This window comes from Triturus cristatus, chromosome 11 (assembly GCF_964204655.1).
Source record: "Triturus cristatus chromosome 11, aTriCri1.1, whole genome shotgun sequence".
Lineage (NCBI taxonomy): Eukaryota > Metazoa > Chordata > Amphibia > Caudata > Salamandridae > Triturus > Triturus cristatus.
The window spans coordinates 376,490,131-376,512,333 of NC_140594.1; positions in this window are offsets into that span (position 1 = coordinate 376,490,131).

Sequence of the window (22,203 nt, forward strand, 5' to 3'; positions counted from 1 at the left end):
CAGGTCTTGGGTCTGTCATAGGTGGGTAGGGAGGGTGTTCCAAGTTTTGGCGGCGAGGAAGGAGAAGGATCTGCCGCCGGAGGTCGTTCGTTGGATGCGGGGGACGGCGGCGAGGGCGAGGCTGGTGGAGCTGACGGGTGGGGGTGTGGAAGCTGAGTCTGCTGTTAAGGTAGGCTGGTCCGGTGTTGTGGAGTGCTTTGTGAGGGTGGGTGAGCATCTTGAAGGTGATCCTCTTGTTGACGGGGAGCCAGTGTAGGTCTCTCAGGTGGGGGGTGATGTGGCTGCGGCGGGGGACTTTGAGGATCAGTCGGGCTGAGGCGTTTTGGATGCGTTGCAGTCGTTGCAGGTGTTTGGCCGGGATTCTTGCGTAGAGTGCGTTGCCGTAGTCCAACCTGCTGCTAATGGAGCCCCCCAGGGCTCTATACTGTCTACTGTTATCTTCAACCTATACATGGGGTTCCTTGATACTCTACTTGCTCTGCAGCATCACTATTCATCAATATGCAGATGATACACAACTCTAATTGAAAGTCTCCTCTGCTTCAGACATCTAATTCCTGAAACACTGCTTGCACATCATCCAGACCTAGATGCCCAGCATCTACCTGGAGCGCAACTCAACCCAGACACAATTCCTGTTATTTGCCAAGAATTATAAATAAGATGCAGGTCAAAACTAGCCCAATGACCTGAATCTTGACAGCGTTGGGACCCCACCTTTCATCGAATGCCAAATCACTTGGACTCACATTGGACACCTACCTTACCCTCAAGGAACACATTACCACAACAGTAAACATGGTACCAGGTCTCTCTTCTAAAGAAAGTCACACCATTTCTTCCAGAAAGCAACTTCAGAACTGCTGTTCAAGCCCTCATACTCTTGCATCTGGATTGCAGTAATGCTGTACTTCATGGCTTCCCAGACACCACACTGTCATCACTTGGGGATATCTTTCATGCTGCAGCACGTCTCATTCAGGGCCTAAATAAATATTATCACAACACCCCCATCCTGACTGAACTCCATTGGATCCCCTTGCCAGCCCACACCTTCTTTAAAACTAGGTGCATCATTTACAAAGCCACCACAACCAGTAACCCTGCCTGTCCTGCAGACAAGTTCACAATCCATGGGGATCTGGGCACACCTGCGGCCAGAACACCATAAGACTGCTGACTAAGAAGTGTAAATAATATTAAAAACAAGACAGATGACCTTTAATATCTATGCACCCAGGATCTGGAACAACATCCCCTTACCCAGGGGTGTGTCGCCGACCACCTAGGAAGATGGCCACTTACTGAAGCAGCTCCATCATCTGTTCCAGTAATCCCACAACATCTTTACGTTTATCCTACAGCCATTTCATCGATCCTTATGCCTGTGTCCTGCTAACACTGTGGAGGAGATATGTGCGGTGGCATAAGGGCTCTGCGACCCCTGAGGTGAAAACAGCGGTGCGGCCTGAGAGCCCGAGCGGAGCTGCGGCCTCGATTTACCCATTCAGGCGGGGGAAGTGTTGGTTGGCGATGCCCAATAGCAACTGACGCTATAAAACCCACTGGCTGTGGGTTCTCCTGGTGGCTCCACTGGACCAAGATCTGGAGCTAATGGCCGACGGAGATGCTCAGCCTGTTATGAGCTGCAAGTGCGGCGTGCTGTGAGCGACCCCAAGGAGCTGTTACTGCTGCCCGTGGTGAAGAGGAGTATGGGCAGAGGAAGGGAATCTTTGAGCTCTCCTTAGCCTGGATTTCTGCCGGGCAGCACGGTCACACCCATACTGATGGTGTGTGTGTCCCTGTGAGAGGGGCCTCCTTGCTGCTGGCCTATCTCCGCCTGGGACGACTCCTGGTGGCCTCCCGCCCTGGGCACCGCACCCAAACCAACAGACCATGCACGCAACCTGGGCTTCATCCTGGACTCCTCCCTCTCCATGACCAGGCAAGTCAACAACGTCTCCTCGGCGTGCTTCAACATCCTACGCATGCTACGGAAGATCTTCTGGTGGATCCCCACCGAGACCAGGAAGACCGTCACCCAGGCCCTCGTCACCAGCCGACTGGACTACGGCAACGCCCTCTACGCCGGTACCACCGCCAAGCTCCCCCAGCGCCTTGAGACCCTACGGGTATGTAGCGCGCTCTATAAGTGTCACTGATTGATTGATTGATTGATGGTGTGGGCCCTGGGCGTGGTGCCCACTGGGCTGGCACCATATCCAGGATCACAGTGCTGCCCGAGACTCTTGGCTGACCATTACCTCCATTTAGCCTTACCTGGTCACCAAGAGAAACTAGCTGCACACCATACTGATGGCTTGGCCTCTGGCAAGAGGGGGGCCTGAGGCTGCCGCAACTTTGTTTCTGCTCCCACCTCTGCTGCTCCCTGGGGGCTTGAGGCTAATAGGGTGAACTGCTCTCCATGACAGGCATTGTGAAGGTCTGCCGCCCGCGGAGCTATTGGAGGTGCTAGTGCTGTGCGCATCCCCGCTGCGAGGGGGCACCTGCCCCCTAGCTCATCGGCAAAGGGCAGTCAAGCAGCACCAGACGGTGGCGTCCATTCCTAACCGACCAGACTATGTGAGGGGTTAGACAAGAGGTGAATGGGGCGCCAGTGGATAGGCAGCGGTGAGTCTCCCTTGCAACAACAGGCCTGTTGCAGTCTGGACTGGCTCTGAAGGGTGCGAGGCTGAGCTGGTAACGCCTCGAGTTGCGCCTTGTTGATAAATCCTAGTCGGACAAGTTAGTGGAGCTACACTGAGCCCTGCCGACGCCTGTTTAAGAAGGGCCTTCATTTATCACATATGAGCGAGACTGTTTGGCTGAGACTTGTGACCCCGTAGTCCCAGCGGCCCTGGTTTGGCAGCGGGAGTCCTGCCGGAGCCAAAACCTGGGCGACCCCAAGCTACTCTACTCTGTACTGCACGGGAACTGGACCTCGGGGAAAAGCTACACGACTACAAAGCTGCTGACTTGCAGTTTCTGTGTGGGGAGGAGGACACACAAGGGGACACCCGACAGGAAGATGTCGTGCTCCAGACAGCCCGCGCAGCTCCGTTGGATGGTAATGCGCACATAACCTATTTCCTGGACTTCACACTGAAAGTGCAGAGGCAGCAAAGCAGTTTCCTAAAGGTAAAAAAGGGCAGAGAGAGAAAGGAGTGAAATGCTTGATGCTTTTCCCTGCTAGACTGCAAATTGAATCTGAGGACAGAGTTTGGTTCTTCACTACACTGGAAGAGGCGTGGGAGTGGCTCAAGGGATGGAGAACAGCAGGAATAACCGGCCATGGGGCGATGCGTGGAAGGCAGAGGAAGAGATTGGAGGCAGCTGACGGTCGGTCCGTGGGGATGGCCGAAGCTGGAGGGGGATACATAACATCAGCAGGAGGATTAATGGCCTTATTCAGGATCAAACTCATGGGAGCAGTGCTCTCCTCTGATGACTGTGGTGAACAGCGCTGAATTGGTACAGGGATTTGGGGTTGAGATGCTTTGACTGCCCTGGTGACTGTGTGGAAGTCTTTTTGGGTGATATGCCGGTGCTTGGTGCACCCTTTTAAGGCAGCAGAGGACGCCATCTTGAGATATTGACTTGTTTGAGGTTTGGGATTACAATATCAATCTATTAGATCTGATGGCGTTATAAATTTCCTTTGATAAGAGGATGGTGACGTGAAGTACGTAGGAAGGTTCATAGTCACTAAAGTTTACTATGTTGGGTTGGACGACAGGCTCTGTGCAGAGTTGGGGGGGGCAGTTTTGGGTCTGTCATGCAGGGATGTGGGGAGGGGTCTTTTCCTTGGTTATGCCTATACAAGTTTTCACTGATAATCAAGGGGACTGAGCAAGAGGGGCAGGGATTGTTCAACAGGTTTTATGTGTTTCTTTGTCATATTTACCTTGATTTGAGAATGGAAGTTCACATGTACCACACTAAATGATTCGATATGGCTGGCTGGGTTGGTGCAGCTCTGGCAGGCGCCGCGGGGGGCTCGACAATGTGGGGGTTGGGGGCGACACCTTACGGAGACGAATGGCAACTGGGGTAGACCTGTCCATCCGATTATTATCCTGGAATGTGAACGGGTTGGGGGACATGATTAAACGTGGAGTGGTACTCCAATATATTAAACGACATTCCCATTATGTAACCCTATTGCAAGAAACTCACCTTATGGGTAATGCCTGCAAAGCAAAAGATCGCTTGGGCTACAAAATTGTGGTTCAAGCAGGCTACACTTCCGGTTCCAGGGGCATCAGGATACTCCTCAAAACGCGATTCCCCCTCTTTGTTGATAAATCCTAGTCGGACAAGTTAGGTAGATATGCAGCCCTCAGGGGTACATGGAAGGGTGAGAAGATTAGTATTATATCTATTTATGACCCGCCGGCTATGCACGGCGCTACTTTCCCAGGCCTGGGCGCCCTCATGCTTCAATTGCCTGATGAAGCATTCCTGATGGCGGGACTTTAACATGACTCTTTGTAATAATAGCGATCGCTACCCCCGAGGCAGCCATTACTTTCGATTACCCAACTGGCAGATTTCCTTGCTGCATTGGGCTTGGTTGACGTCTGGAGGACCCTTAACCCTACCGCGCAACACCTTACATTTTACTCATGGGCACATGGAAATCTTTCCCGCATTGATTTTATTATGTCGTCAGTTCCTCTCTTCTGAATTTCTGGGATGTATGGCACCTGGCAAGAGGAATCTCTGATCATTCCCCCATATGGGCGAGGTATAATCTAGGCATTCTGCGTACTAGGGGCACGATCTGTATAAATCCTGGTATCCTAACCTTCCTGTCTTAAGGGACGAGCTCAAGCAGCATACAACACACTACTTTAAGGATAATCAGCTCTACATCACCTCTTAACTGACACTCTGGGAAGCCTATAAGGCAGTAATTAGGGGTCAGGCTCTCTCTTTGATGGTAAGACACAGGCGAGGTAGGCGAGCTGTGGTAGAGGCGCTCGAACAAGACATTCTAGAGCCCAGCTAGTGGGAGATGAGCATGATGAATCGCAACACTCTCTAAACCTTAAGTAGCAGGAATATAGTTATATGGTGAGGGAGGCGGACAGGGCCAGATATAGAGCTACGAAACACCGGAATGAACTAGGGGAGAGGGCAGGAAAATTGCTCATATGGTTGGATAGGTGCGAGTGAGCAAGCCGGTGGGTGGCGGCGACTGATTAGGAATATGGGAAGCGTCTGTGCGATCCACAAGCTATCGCTGATACATTCGCAACCTCCTACTCTCACTTATTTTTCTCTGGGAAACGACCACAGAGCATGAGTCCCTCAACATCTTGGTGGATCAACTGCTCTTGACCCTGTCACCTGAGGATGTGACGCTCCTAGACAGTGAGCTCACAGAGGATGAAGTAAAACAGGTTATTTGAGCTCTAAATTTGGGCATGGCGCTGGGGCCTCACGGCCTACCTAAAGAACTATATAAACTCACGGCGCCCACTAAAGTGCCCTACTTATTGAAAATGTTTGAAGAAAGCCGGCCCAATGGTGCACCCCCCGAAGAACAGAGGCTCGCCTCTGTGGTAGTTATACGCCAAGAGGGCAGACCACCTGAGCAGTGTGCCTCATATAGACCTATTTCTTTATTGAATGCTGATGTGAAGATTCTCGCCAAGCTTCTATCACTTCGCCTGATTCCATTAATTTCAATATTGGTCCACCGAGACCAATCAGGGTTTATGCCAGGTCGCAGTGCGACTCTTAACCTACGATGGCTGCACGTGGTCTTGGAACCTGTACACAGAGTCCACGAAGATGCAGCTATCTTGTCACTTGATGCACGCATGGCCTTTGATACAGTGGAGTTGCCATATCTTTTTGCTGTGCTTAAACATATTGATTTTGGCCCTGGCTTTTTGTCCTGGTTGCGACTGCTTTTAGCTGAACCTTTGGCGCAGATCGTAGTAAATGGCAGGGTGTTTTGAGTCTTTCCTCTCCAGAAAGGAACCCAGCAGGGTTGTCCCTGTCTCCCCTAATATTTGCCTTAATTCTTGAACCGTTGGCAGCCTTGGTTAGGGGAGACCCGCTGATTTGCGGTTTATGGTGGACAGAAGACTAGGAGGACAATATCATTATATGCTGATGATATCCTCCTTTACGTGGTCGCTCCGAATTCCTCCACTGCCAGGCTACTCGATATCTTCTCTATCTTTGGTAAATACTCCAGATATACGATCAACTGGTCTAAATCAGTGGTGTTTGTCCTCCACAGGCTTGCACCTCGCCTCCCGCCAGGATGTGAGGCGCGGATAGTAACAGAAGGGTTCCGATATTTGGGCATCTTCATCACTACTGACCTAGATGTGTTCACAGCCAGAAATCTACAAAACCATCTGATTCTCCCCAAAAGCAATGTTCATCACTGGAAGCCCTCCTGCTATCTCTATTGGGGAAAGCAAAACTCTTCAAAATTATGGCGCTCCGTTTCTAGTGCCTGATACCTATTTCAAGGCGATAGAGGGTGAGATCAGGACCCTGTTATGGGACGGTGGCTCCCGCGTATAGCTCAGGTGAAATTGACACAAAGTTGGTAACACATAGGAATAGCTCTGCCTAATCTCCAATCTTAATATAGAGTGCTGCAATTGGAGACTATTAACCAATGGGTTCATCAGGGATGAACCAGCCTATTGCATGGACCGCATGGTTCTCCAGCTGGGAGGCTACCAACGAGCACTCGATACGGCTAAGCCCGGTTGTAAAACTCTGCTCCATCCGTGGAGTTTGCGGAATTCGGCATGGAGTTACTGTTAAACTCTGCACTCTGCAACAGAGCAAAGGTTTTTTTAGGTTAGCGCTTGAAATGTCCTTTCACGCACACAGGAGCGACTTGCTGGGCCCTCGCAATCGCCCACAAGATTTTCAGGGCCGTTTGCAGGCGCCACAAGATTTGCTAACTGGTCACATGCTCCCACGAGATTTTGCGGTCGCCAACATGTCATTCTGGCACACCAGCGACTTCCGGCAGATGTTTTCTGTCATATGTGATCCCGAACGCGCAGGATGTACAGCGGTTGCAATCTGGGGAAGATAATCTCCTCAAGAAGCATCAAAATCTTCCTGAAATGGCGATTTGGAGGTAAAAATCTACTCTAATTGACATTTGCGTTTGTTCTTTTGTGCAAGGAGTCCTTTTTTTAAAACTTATTTTTCAACTGAAAAGAAGTGCCCAAGAGTCTCCAACTTAATGTTCCAGGCTCCTCCCAGTGCTCTGTCCCTCTCCTGGTCACTTTTCATTTAGATTTGGAGCTCGAAGAATCACTCTTTGTGTCTGCTGCATATCCCACTGGATTTAAGGACTTCGTACTTGAGATTTTTCAAATTGATTTTGGTGGGAGGCCTGTTGTTTCAGTAGGGGCCTAGTGATTTCTTTGCATTTCATTTTTCTTATTTTGTTAAGGTAAAATGTTGCACAGTTTACTATATTTTCTCAATTTTTTTAATACATTTGCAATATTTATTTAATTCACTAGGTAGCCTAATCTGCCAATTGGCCTTCCAGCCAGTAGGCCCAGTCATAGTCATGAGTGGATGAAACAACTGTTTCTGTGCTGTCTGTTGAAACAACATTTAGGCCATGGATGGATTTGGTTCGATATCCAAAATGTGTTATTTTTATGTGGTATTTCACATTTTGTTTTTTCCTTAAAACGGCGTATAGGACTAGGTGGGGTAATGCCCTTGAAGGATGTGTGTTGTCGTAAAGTAAACATTATTTTAGCCCTGTTAATTTCTGTTTTTGGCATTGTAGAATTGATGCTGTGTTCTCTGTTTTACCATGCTTCCTTTGTCCGGCCAGTGTGCATGTGTGTTCGCCATAGGCCACCATTTGCCTTTATTCCACATGCCATATAGCCACTGGCCAGGGGCTATTTTGTATAGTCAGTGGACTGTCCATAGGCCTGCATATTGTCTTTGTTTTACAGGTCTCCTGCCTCTTGTTGTGATTTACCATGTGGCCAGCGCCCACTTTGTGTATCCAGCCGGTGTGCTTTTGCCATAGGCCTGCATGTTTTCTTTGTTGCAGCCATACCTTCTTGCTGGTTGTTGTGACCATGCGTTCTTTGTTATCTAGGCCTCCTGCTTCTTATAGGGACCATGTCGCTAATGGCCATTTTGTGTATCCAACCAGTGTTCTTTTGCCATTGGCCTGCAGGTCTTCTTTGTTGCGGCCATGCCTTCTTGCTGGTTGTTGTTGTTGTGACCATATGGCTGGCGGCCATTTTGTGTAGGCAGCCACTGTTCTTTTGCCTTAGGCCTGCATCTCTTCTTTTTTGTTGCCATGCCTTCTTGCTGATTGTGACCATGTGGCAGGCGGACATTTTGAATAGAAGGCCAGTGTACTTTTGCCATAGGACAAAATCCATTCTGTGTTTTCTAGGCCTCCTGTTTCTTGTTGTGACCATGTGGCCGGCGGCCATTTTTTGTTGGCAGTCAGTGTGCATTTGCCATAGCCTTGCATTTGTTCTTTGTTTGTGGACATGCCTCCTTGCTAGTTGTTTGTTGTTGTTATGCGTGTGATTTTCCTTTTTTGTACCGGAAAAATGTTTCACAGTTTAGCACATTTTCTCCATGTTTCCTAATTCATGTGCAATAATCTTTTAGTTTAGTTTACGATGTGGCCTAGTCTGACAATGGGCCTTCCAGCCTGTAGGCCCAGTACTAGTCATCGGTGCATGAAACCACTGCTTTTAGGCCACGGATGGATCTGGATTTCTGTGGTATTTCACGTTTTTTTTGAGCACACAATGTAGGTAATTCCTTTGGAGGATGTGTGTTGTTGTAAACACTTTTAGCCCTTTTAATTTTTGGCTTTGCTGAATTAATGTTTTCCCTGTTTTGCCATGCCTCCTTTGTCTGGTGAGTGTGTGTGTATGTTTGCCATGGCCACCACTTGCCTTTGTTCCATATGCCATGTGGCCAGGGGCCGTTTTTTATCCAGTCAGTGTCCATGGACCTGCATGTGTTCTTTGTTTTCCAGGCCTCGCCCTCCTGCCTCTTGTTGTGACCATGTGACTGGTGGCCATTTTGTGTAGCCACTAGATAGCCAGTGTGCTTTCCCCCTTAGGCCTGCATGTGTTCTCTTGTGACCATGTGGTCGGTGGCCATTTTGTGTAGGCAGCCAGTGTACTTTCCCATCGGTCTGCATGTCTTCTCTTTGTTCCCAATGCCTTCCTGCTCAGTGTTGTTGTTGTTTTGAATGGCAATGTGGCACTGGCTGGCAGCCATTTTGTGCTTCCAGCCAGTGTGGGCCTCCTTTGCCATAGGCTGCATAGATGTTTGAGCAATTAGATAGTTTAATAACTTATTATTATATCTTTGAGGATAACTACACTTATTATTTAAGTTTTGTAATTTAAATGTTTCCCTTTTTTAAAATTAATTGGTAAATTATATTTGAAATTTCTTTTCACATTTGTTTTTAATTTTAATATAAATGCTTTTTGTTCATACCATTTTCCACTACATCTGGCATCAGTCAACCCCAATGGTCGAGGGATTATTCCTCATCTTCTGTCGAAATCCCCCACCCCACCCAGCCACACCGCCCCAATGCTCCTGCTTGCATGGGCCGCAGCTGTTATTCCTTCCATTGTCATTTGTCAGCTGCCCCTCCCTGAGTGCCACATCACATGTGAGTGACGCACAGCAAGCAAACAGTTTCATCTGTTTGTTGTTGTTTTTGCTTTCTCTTATCCTCAATGGTGCACCCCCCCGAAGAACAGAGGCTGTGGTAGTTATACACCAAGAGGGCAGACCACCTGAGCAGTGTGCCTCATATAGACCTATTTCTTTATTGAATGCTGATGCAAAGATTCTCGCCAAGCTTCTATCACTTCGCCTGATTCCATTAATTTCAAAATTGGTCCACCCAGACCAATCGGGGTTTATGCCAGGTCGCAGTGAGACTCTTAACCTACGACGGTTGCACGTGGTCTTGGGACCTGTACACAGAGTCCACGAAGATGCAGCTATCTTGTCACTTGATGCACGCATGGCCTTTGATACAGTGGAGTTGCCATATCTTTTTGCTGTGCTTAAACATATTGGTTTTGGCCCTGGCTTTTTGTCCTGGTTGCGACTGCTTTTAGCTGAACCTTTGGCGCAAATCGTGGTAAATAGCAGGGTGTTTCGAGTCTTTCCTCTCCAGAAAGGAACCCGGCAGGGTTGTCCCTGTCTCCCCTTATATTTGCCTTAATTCTTGAACCGTTGGCAGCCTTGGTTAGGGGAGACCCGCTGATTTGCGGTTTATGGTGGACAAAAGACTAGGAGGACAATATTGGTATATGCTGACGATATTCTCCTTTACGTGGTCGCTCCGAATTCCTCCGCTGCCACGCTACTCGATATCTTCTCTATCTTTGGTAAATTCTCCAGATATACGATCAACTGGTCTAAATCGGTGGTGTTTGTCCTCCACAGGCCTGCACCTCGCCTCCCGCCAGGATGTGAGGCACGGATAGTAACAGAAGGGTTCCGATATTTGGGCATCTTCATCACTACTGACCCCATGTCTGCTATAGGTGCACAATAGCATTAATGGTCTAGGGATTATTCCTCAGTCGCGGCCCATACAGCTAAGAGCGTGGCCGGGTGGGGGGAGGGGGGGATTTCTATGGATGATGACAAGGGGAAATTAAATATATAATTACATCTTTTGTCGAAATCCCCCACCCCACCCAGCCACACCGCCCCAATGCTCCTACTTGCATGGGCCGCAGCTGTTATTCCTTCCATTGTCATTTGTCAGCTGCCCCTCCCTGAGTGCCACATCACATGTGAGTGACGTCACGTGATGCACATCAAGCAAACAGTTTTATCTGTTTGTTGTTGTTTTTGCTTTCTCTTATCCTTCCTGAGTGTACAGTCAGTCACCATGAAGGTTTATGTTGGTGTGGTTTTCTGTTTTTAATAGCTAGTGGATACACTGTATTGTTAATTATTTATAATAGGGAGTAACCAGTGGCCAAACTAAATTATATTGTGTGTGTTTGTACTACTAATTGAACAGCAACAATGCCACATTTCACTAATGTCCTTCTTGCTTCATTTCTTTTAGGTGCACAAGAGACAACATCACCCATAGAACTGCCAGAAAGAATGCCTGTGCACGGGCGAAGTGTAAGTGAACCACTCATCACAGACATCTCTTCAACTTGTGAAACTAAGTGCCACTGCTAACTGACAGCTTCAAGAACACCCCAAAGAAAGGTGCTACCAAGAAATTGGCCAGTGAGAAGAAGAAGGAGCTTACCACCACCACTGGTATGTCATTGTGGTCCCAGATCTTTTTCGGGGGGAAAAAAACTGTTCCTGCCGCACCGGCCTCTGAGGAGCAAGCTGGGAGCAGCACCTCCAAATCTGTGGACACACCCCAATCTAGGCCCAAGCCCATGTCTGTTACAAAGGCAGCCAGTCTAACCACATCAAAGCGGATGAGCAGTGATGTTGAAATTGACTTATCGCAAAGTAGTACCCAATCATTGTAGGAAACTCAGAAAAGTGGAAACAACAACAGCCACAACCACCAATAGTAGTTCCTCCCGATATAGGAGCAGTTCAAGAGATTGATCTTCATGCTGAGTAAGTGGAGCTATCTGCTCTTACCAAAGATCCATTGCCTTCCAGATCTCCAGCTAGACAAGCATTGGCATAGCAAACAGGTCTCGCCTTTGGGAACTTATAAGTATTTAGTTATGCAGCACAATATCCCTGGTGCAACAACATCAACTGTTGCATGGCTAAACACTTACACGGTCCCAAAGGCGAGACCTATTGGCTATGCCAGTGCTTGTTTTAACCTTGTTGTGCAGTTAATTTTTGACTAAATATTGTGTTTCTTTGGAAGTCAGTGGAAGGACTGCTAAACATTGGTATCTGCGAGTTAAATGCGGGCCTGTGTTTTTACTTGAAAGCAGTATGGGAACTGCTGTGCTCCTGCTGATCATATGCAGGTTGCACAATGTGTGTTTTTGTGCAGCAGTATGAAGTACAGTATGAAGAATAATCATGGGAAATCAGTTTTGTTTTGACGTTTTATATAGCGCGAACTCGACCCGAAGGTATCAGAACGCTTTAGATAAGCACCAGTTGCATTACAGATTGACACATTCATTTTTAGGCATCGGAAGATTAAGTGATTTGCCTAGAATCACAGGATGTTTGAGCGTCCCTGCAGAGACTCGAACCTGGTTCCCCAGCTTCAAAGCCGACCCTTCCCCCATCCTATGTCTAGTCATGATGTTCAGCCCATTGACCAGAAATTAAATGTGAGCGGTCTCTTGTTGCCTGTGTATGTGGTCATAGTCACTTAAACAAGGCTGGCCATTTCCACAAACTTGTTTACATGACTGCGCCGTGAGAGAACGCAATCTGCCCTTGCATCGCACAGTGCTGAATAAGGGTGTGGCGTAAAGCCAGAGCTGCCGGCTTTGGAACTGGTGAACCAGGTTCGAGTCTCGGTGTCGACTCAACACCCTGTGATTCTGGACAAATGACTTCATCTCCCTATGCCTACCACCAATGAATATGTGCTTGTGTAATGTACCTGGTCCTCATGTAAAGCGATCCAGTACCTTCAAGCCGAGTCCGCGCTATTTAAAACGGCAGAAATAAAGGCGTCTAATGTCGAGGTGTTACAGGATACTCTCACGCTGCTACAGTGAGCAAGAGTTCCTTTAAACTTTCCTAAAAAGAGTTAGGGTATGTCCCGAGCGAATAGTGTTAAGACGAATGTTCCAGAAGCCTGCTGTAAAACTGGAAATGTGCAAATTTGCACAAGGAGTTCAGGAGACAGGAAGACTGAATTGAGAGCCAGTGCGAAGAAAGCAAGAAGGTACACTTAGAGAGCCGGGAGTGTAGATAAGATGGGCAAGTGAGTATAGACATTGACGACAATAGAGAGATGATGGAATCTACGCTGAATAGTGATGGAAGCCACTGAAGCTGGGCCAGGGAGGGAGAAGTGTGAGTACGATAGACAAGAGGAGACGGGTGCAAGAATTTTGAATAGAATGATGCGGCATACATAAAATTTTTGGGAGAGCAACGTAAACTGAAGAGCACTATTTGCTGCAAGAAAAATGCTAGGTATTGAAGGAGAAGAAGAACATTAAAAACAAGCGCGCGCCTCGCGCTGCAGCGGGGCAGGGAGGCGGAGGGGTGCACCCGCGAGTGGTGCGTGCGCACTCGAGAGAGCAGTCTGCTCTTTTTCAAAGCACATACTCGTGCTTGTGGCGCACCGCTATGCACTCCCGCAAGGCGTATGCCGCCACAAGCACGAGTATGTGCTTTGAAAAAGAGCTGCAGGACGGCTAAAGGTCTCCTATGCAGCGCATGCTCGCTGCGTAGGCGAGACTTAAAAAAGGAGGGTTAGTGGTGCATCATCATCTTCTTCACGCCCCCCTTCTGATGATCTAGACATTACTTGGATCCCGCCTCAGAGTGAGGCACGCCATGAGAGTAGGCTAGCGAAAAGGAAGGTTCCTTAAAGCCTTAGGGTTATGGAGGCAGATGTAGAAGAGGAGGATGATGATGATCCAGTCATCATGGCTGTTAGCCCAGCCATAGTGAAAACAACATTACCCCATCCCAACTTCCCGGGGGTGGCGGGGATGTGGCAGTGGCACCACAGATCCAACCACCCCCAGCTGCCATATTTGCAAAGTACCAGCAACGATCTACATCTGCAACCACCTCAGTAGAAGTAGGTACTGCAGAGAGTCAAACCTCAAAACGCCCACCTACCACAAGTTCGTCCGACATTGGCAGTGGCACAAGCGTCAGAAAGTTGAGCTCCCCAGTCTGGGACTTCTTTTCGGTCAGCCAGAAGGAGGTGAACATTGCCATTTGCTCCCTTGGCGGAGCAAGTGTTATTCATGGTAAGCTTGGTGCAAACTATGGTACCGGGTGCCAGACAACCCATTTGAGAAAGCAACACAAGATTCGTTGAGAGACACAGCTAGCAGCCAAAAAAATGCAAATTTAGTTGGTAAAGAGGGGTGAAAGCCGGCTGAGCAGGGAATCTGAATCCGATCCAATCATGTTGGAAGGTGAAGAACAGAAAGACACCTTCGTTACGCAAAGCATCCCTCTCCCCAGCAGTGCAGTAGTATTGCCCACATCAGCAACATCAAAATAGCACAAGACTCGGGTTGTGACACCAAGGCAACAGAGGACTGCCCCGCTGAAAAGCACATTCAGCCTACCCACTGCCTCTTCTCAAGAAGTCACCCACATCAGTGGCATTAGGAAAGATAAAAATTCAGGCTACTATTCCAGCTATGTTTATGCCGGAGGGGCATAATGAATGCAACCCCCCAACGGCACGTTTTTGTACAATTCAAAGCTGGCTAAAATGTTAGTGCTGGACCTCCTCCCTTTTTAGGTTGAGCCTAGCGCAGCGCGCATGCGCTGCTCTAGGAAATCGGCCTCTTGGAATCACTTCAGCTTTTCTACAAGCTTGTGCGTGCGGTGCTCATACGCTATTGGCCTTTGCGTCTGGCTTTAGCACGCAATTTGCCAAAGGCGTGTGGATGTCCCAGCTTTTCGGGAAATGTTTACTCCCAGAGCGTTTTGCTTTCGGGAGCCAGCAGCGGCATGCAGGGGCCATCTGTTTTGAGTCAGGTTTCCTTGCCGCTCTCATTAGAAGGCGCGTCCCCTCCACCCTGGGCAAGGGACACACCCCACCTCCACAAGAGTGTGCATTCCTTACAGCGCACGCGCACCACTCGCGGGCTTGTTATTTCTTTAAGGGCGTGCTCCTTCTCTACAAACAGATGTCGAGGCGGGAGAAATCTCCAGCCTGAACGTGACTTCTCTGTAATTACCACTAGGGCTCTATATGGCACGCATTGTGTCTTGCAGCCCAATGTCCGTTGATTGCTGCAGTCTAACGTTGTGACCCACATGGACTGACAAGAAGCTTGCAGTGCTAGCAGGCTGCACCATGCCTGCTCATTTGTTCTGGTGTTAAGCGCAGCTTTCACTGGCCCGTCCCATCACATACAGTGCTGGACAGGCTGCACTGTGCACCACTGGTTGAGTGCTTCAGTTCTGCACTATCATGGCTGGTTGGGACATTCTGACGGTTAAAGATCCTGCCGTCATTTTCCAACTCAGCTCAACATGATGCATCGTGCCCTGCTGATTGGGAGTGCTCCATCTCATCAAAGGTACGAGGCACTATGCAAGCGTTATAATAGCTGAGAGATAATAATTCTGCAGGAAAACATGTTCGGAATGGAAATGAACACTGGCCGCTTTTGCGCTATTGGAACCCTCCTCTTAGAGCACCATGGAGCATTAAATGAGGGTGCTAAAATGCTGACTTTAACTGTGTGCCCACATGTGCTTCGAGGTTAAGGGGCGGAATGTGTCTGCGCTAGCGGAGGAGCCGTTTCAGGACCCCAGTCTGCCCGGGACTGGCTGTGCCTCCCCGGGGCACTCACGAGATCACCTCATAAGAAACAATAGCTGTTCAGTGCTGCCAGGCACCTGCACTTCCTTTGCCTTCTTCAGCCCCTGCTCACTAGTTTGAATATGGCACTAATGTGCAAGAGAGGTTAGTTGGTTAAGGCATATGTTTCAGATGCTTGTGCAGTCTGATGGTCACAGGCCTATTTCCAAGCAGGCTGGGTTTGCTTTACCTTATTCTGCAGAACATTAATAGAGCGATCATGAGATATTTACTTTTCTTCTTCCTCTGAGATAATTCTTCCTCGTACTTAAATTGTTTTCTTTCTTCTATGTTTTCATTTATTTCATGCTTACCTTCCATCTTTTCGTTCCATTTCCTTTCACACAGCGCAGACCGGTTCAACTGAAGGGTCCAGTGGGACCGGGGGTGGTACGATATTTCTCTGCTGCACATCATGCTCCCCTCACACCATATCCATTTACTTGCGAAGCACAGTGGGATTGTGACGCACCCATTTGAAGGTTGTGTTGCGTCTGAAAGGCCATGAGGCTTCTAGACGAATTATGGACGCTAGTTTTCATGTATTTTCTACTGATTTACCCTTTCCTATATATTAATTTATCTCCCTTTAGCACTTCCTCTGTCACCCTGTCTCTTCTTCTTTCTCTGCTCCTCTTTTTATCTCTTTCCACTCTTCCTCTCACCATTTCGCCTTCTCTTTGCTGCTCGTTTTTAAAATCTCTGTATCTAGTCTTCTGCCGTCTCTCTTTCTCTGTCTAGCCATCACACAGGCACTCATCCTCTATTTCTTTTCATCCCTCCTGTGATCACTCTTCGTATCACACACTATCTGTTCCCCTCTCTCAGAATCACTCCCTCTCTCTCTCGCTTCCTCGATCTCTCGCTCAAGTACACATACACACACACACACAATATATCTTTCCAAATATCTCTGGCTAAAAACATATACGGTCCCCAAAGGCGAGACCTATTGGTTATGCCAATGCTTGTTCTTTTGTGGAAGGGCTGGGTTTTCTAGAATTTGTGGCAGCCATCTGCTCGAAATGTAAGGTTCCCAGCCGGTCCTATTTTGCCAGAGTTGCTGTTCCAGCGCTACATAATGATGTGCTGGAATTGCCGGGACAAGCTTTGCAGCAGAGTGCTGTTCACAGTATCCACCTGACAACAGACATGTGGACTAGTTGCCAAGCCACTGATTACATGTGCATCACTGCACACTGGATCTCTTTTGTGGGGGCAAGAGAAAAAAATATCTGCAGGTGTTGACACTGCTGAGATTTTTAATGCTGCTCGGAGGCATGCAACAGTAGCCATGTTTGCCATGGCGAAATCCCATACAGCTGCAAACATTTTGGAAGACTTTAACAACCAGGTCTTTGAAGGGCTTAGGACTGGATTTGTTGCCACGGACAATGGCAGTAATATAGTTAAGGCCACTGCGGATGGTGGTTATTTCAGGGTCCTGTGTTTGGCGTACTGCATCAACATCATTGCACAGGACTTTCTCAAAAAAGAAGACCAAGTAAGCAACTTACTGTCCACCTACAGATGAATATGCACTCATTTCAGCCATTCATTTAAAGCCCGGAAACAGCTGAGGATCATTCAGCGTGATAATAGAATGCCAGTTAAAGCACTCATACAGGAGGTGCCAACACATTTTAACTCCACTTATTACATGCTTGAACGACTGTTTGAGCAGTACAGATCTATCAATGAATAAGTCATGCAAAGAGGGGATGCCACTGTGAAAGGAATGATCACTGAGATGGACCAATGGGGCCTAGTCAAATGTCTGACAGAGATGATGCTTCCTTTTGAGGTGTTCACACGGGAAGTAAGCAAAGAGGACAGTACCATGGGCCAAGCAACCCCGTTGTTGCACATGCTACAAGAACAGCTAAAGGAGGTGTTTGCAATGTTCACAGGTGTAGAGGGAAAAAATGATGCGTTTGACTTGGTGGAGAGCTTAATCCTTCACTTGTCTGCTAATACAAGGGTGCAAAGAGACATTGTGTCCTCCAAAAATTACATCTATGTCACAGTTCTTGATCCACAAAACAAACCATTACGGTCCACTTTCATTCCTTTTCCAGACGGAGATATTATAAAATACAAAACATGGATAGCTGAGCAAGGAAGTAATCTAGAAAAAGAATGGCAGGAAATTAGAGGCCCACTCCTCTAAGCCACAAGTCCTACGAGGCAGCCTTCAAGTTCAGAGCCTGAGGGCAGTGCTATTGGCTCACAGCAGCCAAAACCTACATCATGAACACCATCAACAACAAGACCAGGAGCATCAGCCCCCAAATCTGCAACTGAGTGTTTTGTACTGGCACGGCTCAAGTCCAGTGCAGAGGCGAAACCAAAAGAGGTCGAGCAAGGTGGAGCACCAGCAATGAACATCGAGCGAATGGTCCAAGCCTATCTGAATGATGCAACAGAGATCTACCTGGATCCAAACACATTGGTGTATTGTTATGGGAAGAAATGCCATTGGCCAGTGCTCAGTAGTCTGGCAATAATCTATATGGCTTGCCCGGTATCCAGTATCTCCGCGGAGCGTGTTTTCAGAGCTGCTGGTGTCGTTGTCACAGTGAGAAGGACCAGTCTCTTGCCCCAAAATGTAAAGAGATTAACCATGATCAAAATGAATCATTACTTTATACCACCGGATTACTCCATACCTGAAGTACCACAGGAGGATGATGAGGGAGACACAGGTCATGGAAGTAGTGTGTTAGATTATCTACTTTTGGGCAAACCACCAGAGTTTGAGGACAAGCTCTACTTTCCTGACTACTAGGCTTGGGCCAACAACAAACCTAAAACGTTTTCTTTCTGTCTCTAGTCTATCGCTGATCTGCTTTCTTTCTTACTTTGATGCCCAATAAAAAAGATATAGCTACTAGGGAACATTATTATCTACTTTTATTATTTATTTGTGTCTTGTTGACTAATTCATCCCCAATGTCTTACTCTTAGACACATTTTATTGCTGGATTGGAGTTGCAACTGTGTGCAGTGAAGAAGTCAAGACTCCACGCCCCCCACCCCACACACCCATTTCCCTCTAGGGCATTGGATGGAGAATACAAACAAATGTGTGCCTGTCTCCAACCCTGGGCTGTGACTATCTAACCTTTCTTACCTTGGAGGGACTGCCCCAAATGTGACATTATAATTCCATTTACACTGGCCATTCTATGGTTTGTAAACAAATGGATCTGCTTTTTGCAATGTACCACAAATCAGTCACGGTGAGCACACTGGAAGAGCAGGCAAATGGCATGCATTGCATGCTGAGTGATTGTTGTTTGCTATGAACTTGTGATGTATGTTGAGAAGAGATGATTCATGTGGTGGTGGCAGGCAGTGTGACACTGGGTGTTTGTTTATCTGTAACTATTATGCTTAAAATGTGATTGTGATGATTTACAATGTTGGTGGCCTACCGACGGCTGATCAATTTTCCCCTGAAGGTAATTTTTTTCCTTTCCCTAGAGAGATAGCGAGATTCCTTCACCAGGTCCACTCGACAGTCCACACTGCTTTGTTTGGTTGTTTTCTGCTTTATGATCCTCAAAGAATCAGACCCGACCAGTCCCTTAGATAATGCAAACACAAATCTAGTCTATACAAAAAATGACTCAATCTTTCCCTTCTTGTTGTGCAACAACAAAATTGCACTATAAGCCAATCTACTGCATTTGAGTCAAGACTCGGGCCACAGTTGGTACGGAGTTAAACAACATACTCGAAGTCAGACTCAGGACGATCAGAGATGATGGAATGACTCCGGGTGCCAACGTGACTACTTTGAGAACTCAAACCAGAAGAAGATGGAAGTTTTCAAATTCATTGAAACCAACCAATTTGGTGATGACTTTGAAGTGGCCTAAAGGTAAACAACAGACATACACAACTCTGTGTTGTGGTGGATTAATGACAGCGGTGCATTGATTTTTACTTGATTGGGAAAATGATATGCTACTGGGTGTGTGTGTGCTCTGTGCTGTCTGGCTCAAATTTGAAGCGAAGTGGTGGTTGGGTGGGGGGGGTCTGTTGTTGAAGGCAACTGGAAACAGACATTTAGCCATGCTGCCTCTGAGTCTTCTGAGTGCACTCCTTATGCAGTTGAACCTTTTTCTGCTTGATTCTTCAATATAATTTTCGTTTTCTAATCTACAGGCTCTCTTACCCTTCACCATACTGGAAAAACAATAGAACCTACTCACACTTACCTTACCGAACCGCATTCGCCAGGCACTCAAGATTGACAGACAGTCCAAGAGGAATGCAGTTGCAACTCCCAATTTGGCAATACAGTATAATTTTTTCTCTTTAACCCCTTCTGTGCCACACCCTTTCCCCCTCCTGTGCCGGGCGTTGCATTAGTGGGTGGGGTTCATGACGAGATAGTCTCGTCATGGGCACAGCGCGACTGTGCTCCATGACGAGACTATCTCGCCATGGGCACTGAAGAGGTTAATCATTAGAACTGACTGTGGTGTTTGTTTGTTCACTTGACTCCTACAGATATTTCAATTTTATTTGCTATCTTTCATAGCTCAGTACAACAGAACATAATGTAATTTGGGTCTCTCTGGGGGCAGACGGACAATTTGATTTGGTTTACTTGTACTACTCATCATCATTCCTCCATTTTCATTTCTTTCCATAACAGATTTATGATGGTCGGTTGCCAAGATGAATGTTGTCCTTGTGTAGTGTTTGTCTCTGTCAAACCTTTCCCTCAAATCCACCCATTCATCAAACCCCTAACCTTCTTCCCCTGGGCTTTATTGAGGTGGGACTAAATTAAATTTACATCATTAATTGATCACACTCTTTGGTGGGGCGGATGTGGTGAAAGCATCACCAACTCAGTGCAGAGCGAGGATCTTCTTCAGCTCTAAGTATAGCCCACACTGGCAATATTATATTTAGATTAGCCACCCATGCACAGTATTTGATATTTGATTTTTTTTAAGAGGAACATAATTGCCAGCTTTATCCTTAAGGCACTGTATTGCGTCAAAGATTACGCTTGTCCATTTCGTAGCTCGAGTCAACTTCATTTTGTAACTTTCACTAGCTCACTATTCTGATTATTTAAATTTTCCATTGCTTATCATATTTTCTCTATTGTCTCTCTTTTTCTTGTGTACTAGTAGGCTAGTCTCCGGTGACTGTTTAATTTTTTTGTAAAGTTGCATATAATAACAGCATTAACTCAGTTTTTATTTCAATTTAATTAGTTCCCTGCGAATATTCCTTATCCTACAGTTTCAGTTAGGCTAGGAGGGAGTGGGACCTCGCTTCTGGATCTTGTGCTTTCACTTTTTGACTAGTGCATCAGCATGATGCTACTGTCTACTACCACCACCTGGCACCTTGGGAAACCATGCAGCCATCACTTAATCTAATCCGGTAAGAGAAGAACTGTGGGGGATTCATTGTTGAACTGCAATAATCTATATACAATGGAAATGCACCCACCCACCCCCTCCGAGTCCGTAGTGGTTAATATAGTTGTAGACTGCAGAGACTAGGAGGAAAGAGTTGTAGGACAAGTGAGGGTTCTGCATAACTATTTTGTTGTTGTTACACTATCAGCAGATTTTAACAAGCATTGAAAATGCAATAGGTCTCGCCTTTGATTAAGTTAAAGCCATTTGCTTTGCTAATGGTATTCTATAGCAAAGCAAATGGCTTTAACTTAATCAAAGGCGAGACCTATTGCATTTTTAATGCTTGTTGGTAGGGAGATTAAGTGATTTGCCCAGAATCACGGGATGTTGAGCCAACACCAATGCTTGATCCTTATTCCCAACTATGGCCGTTAGGCCACATCCTCAAATTCTGGGAGTTCAGACTAGATTAATTTCAGCAGAAACAAATCGGCATCTTAAAACAATATACGAGTGGGGAACATGAAGTTATCCGGTGACCTTAAATACAAAGTGCCCCGTTTTGGCCGCCCAGCCTTAGATTGTCTCAAGCGCATATTTAGCTTTACCGCTGCCTTTGATTGACTCTGACCGGCAGGCATTACTAATCAATCAATCAATCAATAAGGACTGTGGTAATCTAACTAATACAAGAAACAAACCAGCAAACGCTCGCCTCTGTTGTTGGCCGGAGGGGACACCTCGTCCTCCTAGGGAACACTTCTTACAACGTTGGGGTTGGCTATGCTGCACTATGAGAACCATGCACTACTCAAAAGAGCCAGCCAGCTGGAAGGCCACGTCACCCGCAGGGGGGTGTTTACAGAAGACAGCCCCTTGATGTTTCCCCCACTGTCTGGGGAGAAAAGTCTTTTTTCAGTGGCCATTTGGCCCCTCGGGCTAGCCGCAGTCAGCGCGAGATCTCTTACCCCATCCCCCCGGAGCGATATCTAGTCCTGGATAACGTTGGGTATTCACGAGGGCTCACTCGCCTGGTCATCCTTGGTTTCTGACTAGTTTTCATTCCACCTCATATCTATTTTTCGACACACCCTACACTTTAAGTGGCCTTTGCTCACTCACTCTAGAAGTTCTAGAGAAAAACACTTTCCCAACAACAGGTTATTTGTTAAAGAGTCATAGAGCCGCACATCCCAGTCATGATACCCTGCGTTGCCCGTAATTTTGGTACATAATGCCCCCACCTGAAGCTGCACTCTGTGTCTTGACGTTTGTGCAGGCACAGGCCCCCGACTCGACCCGCGC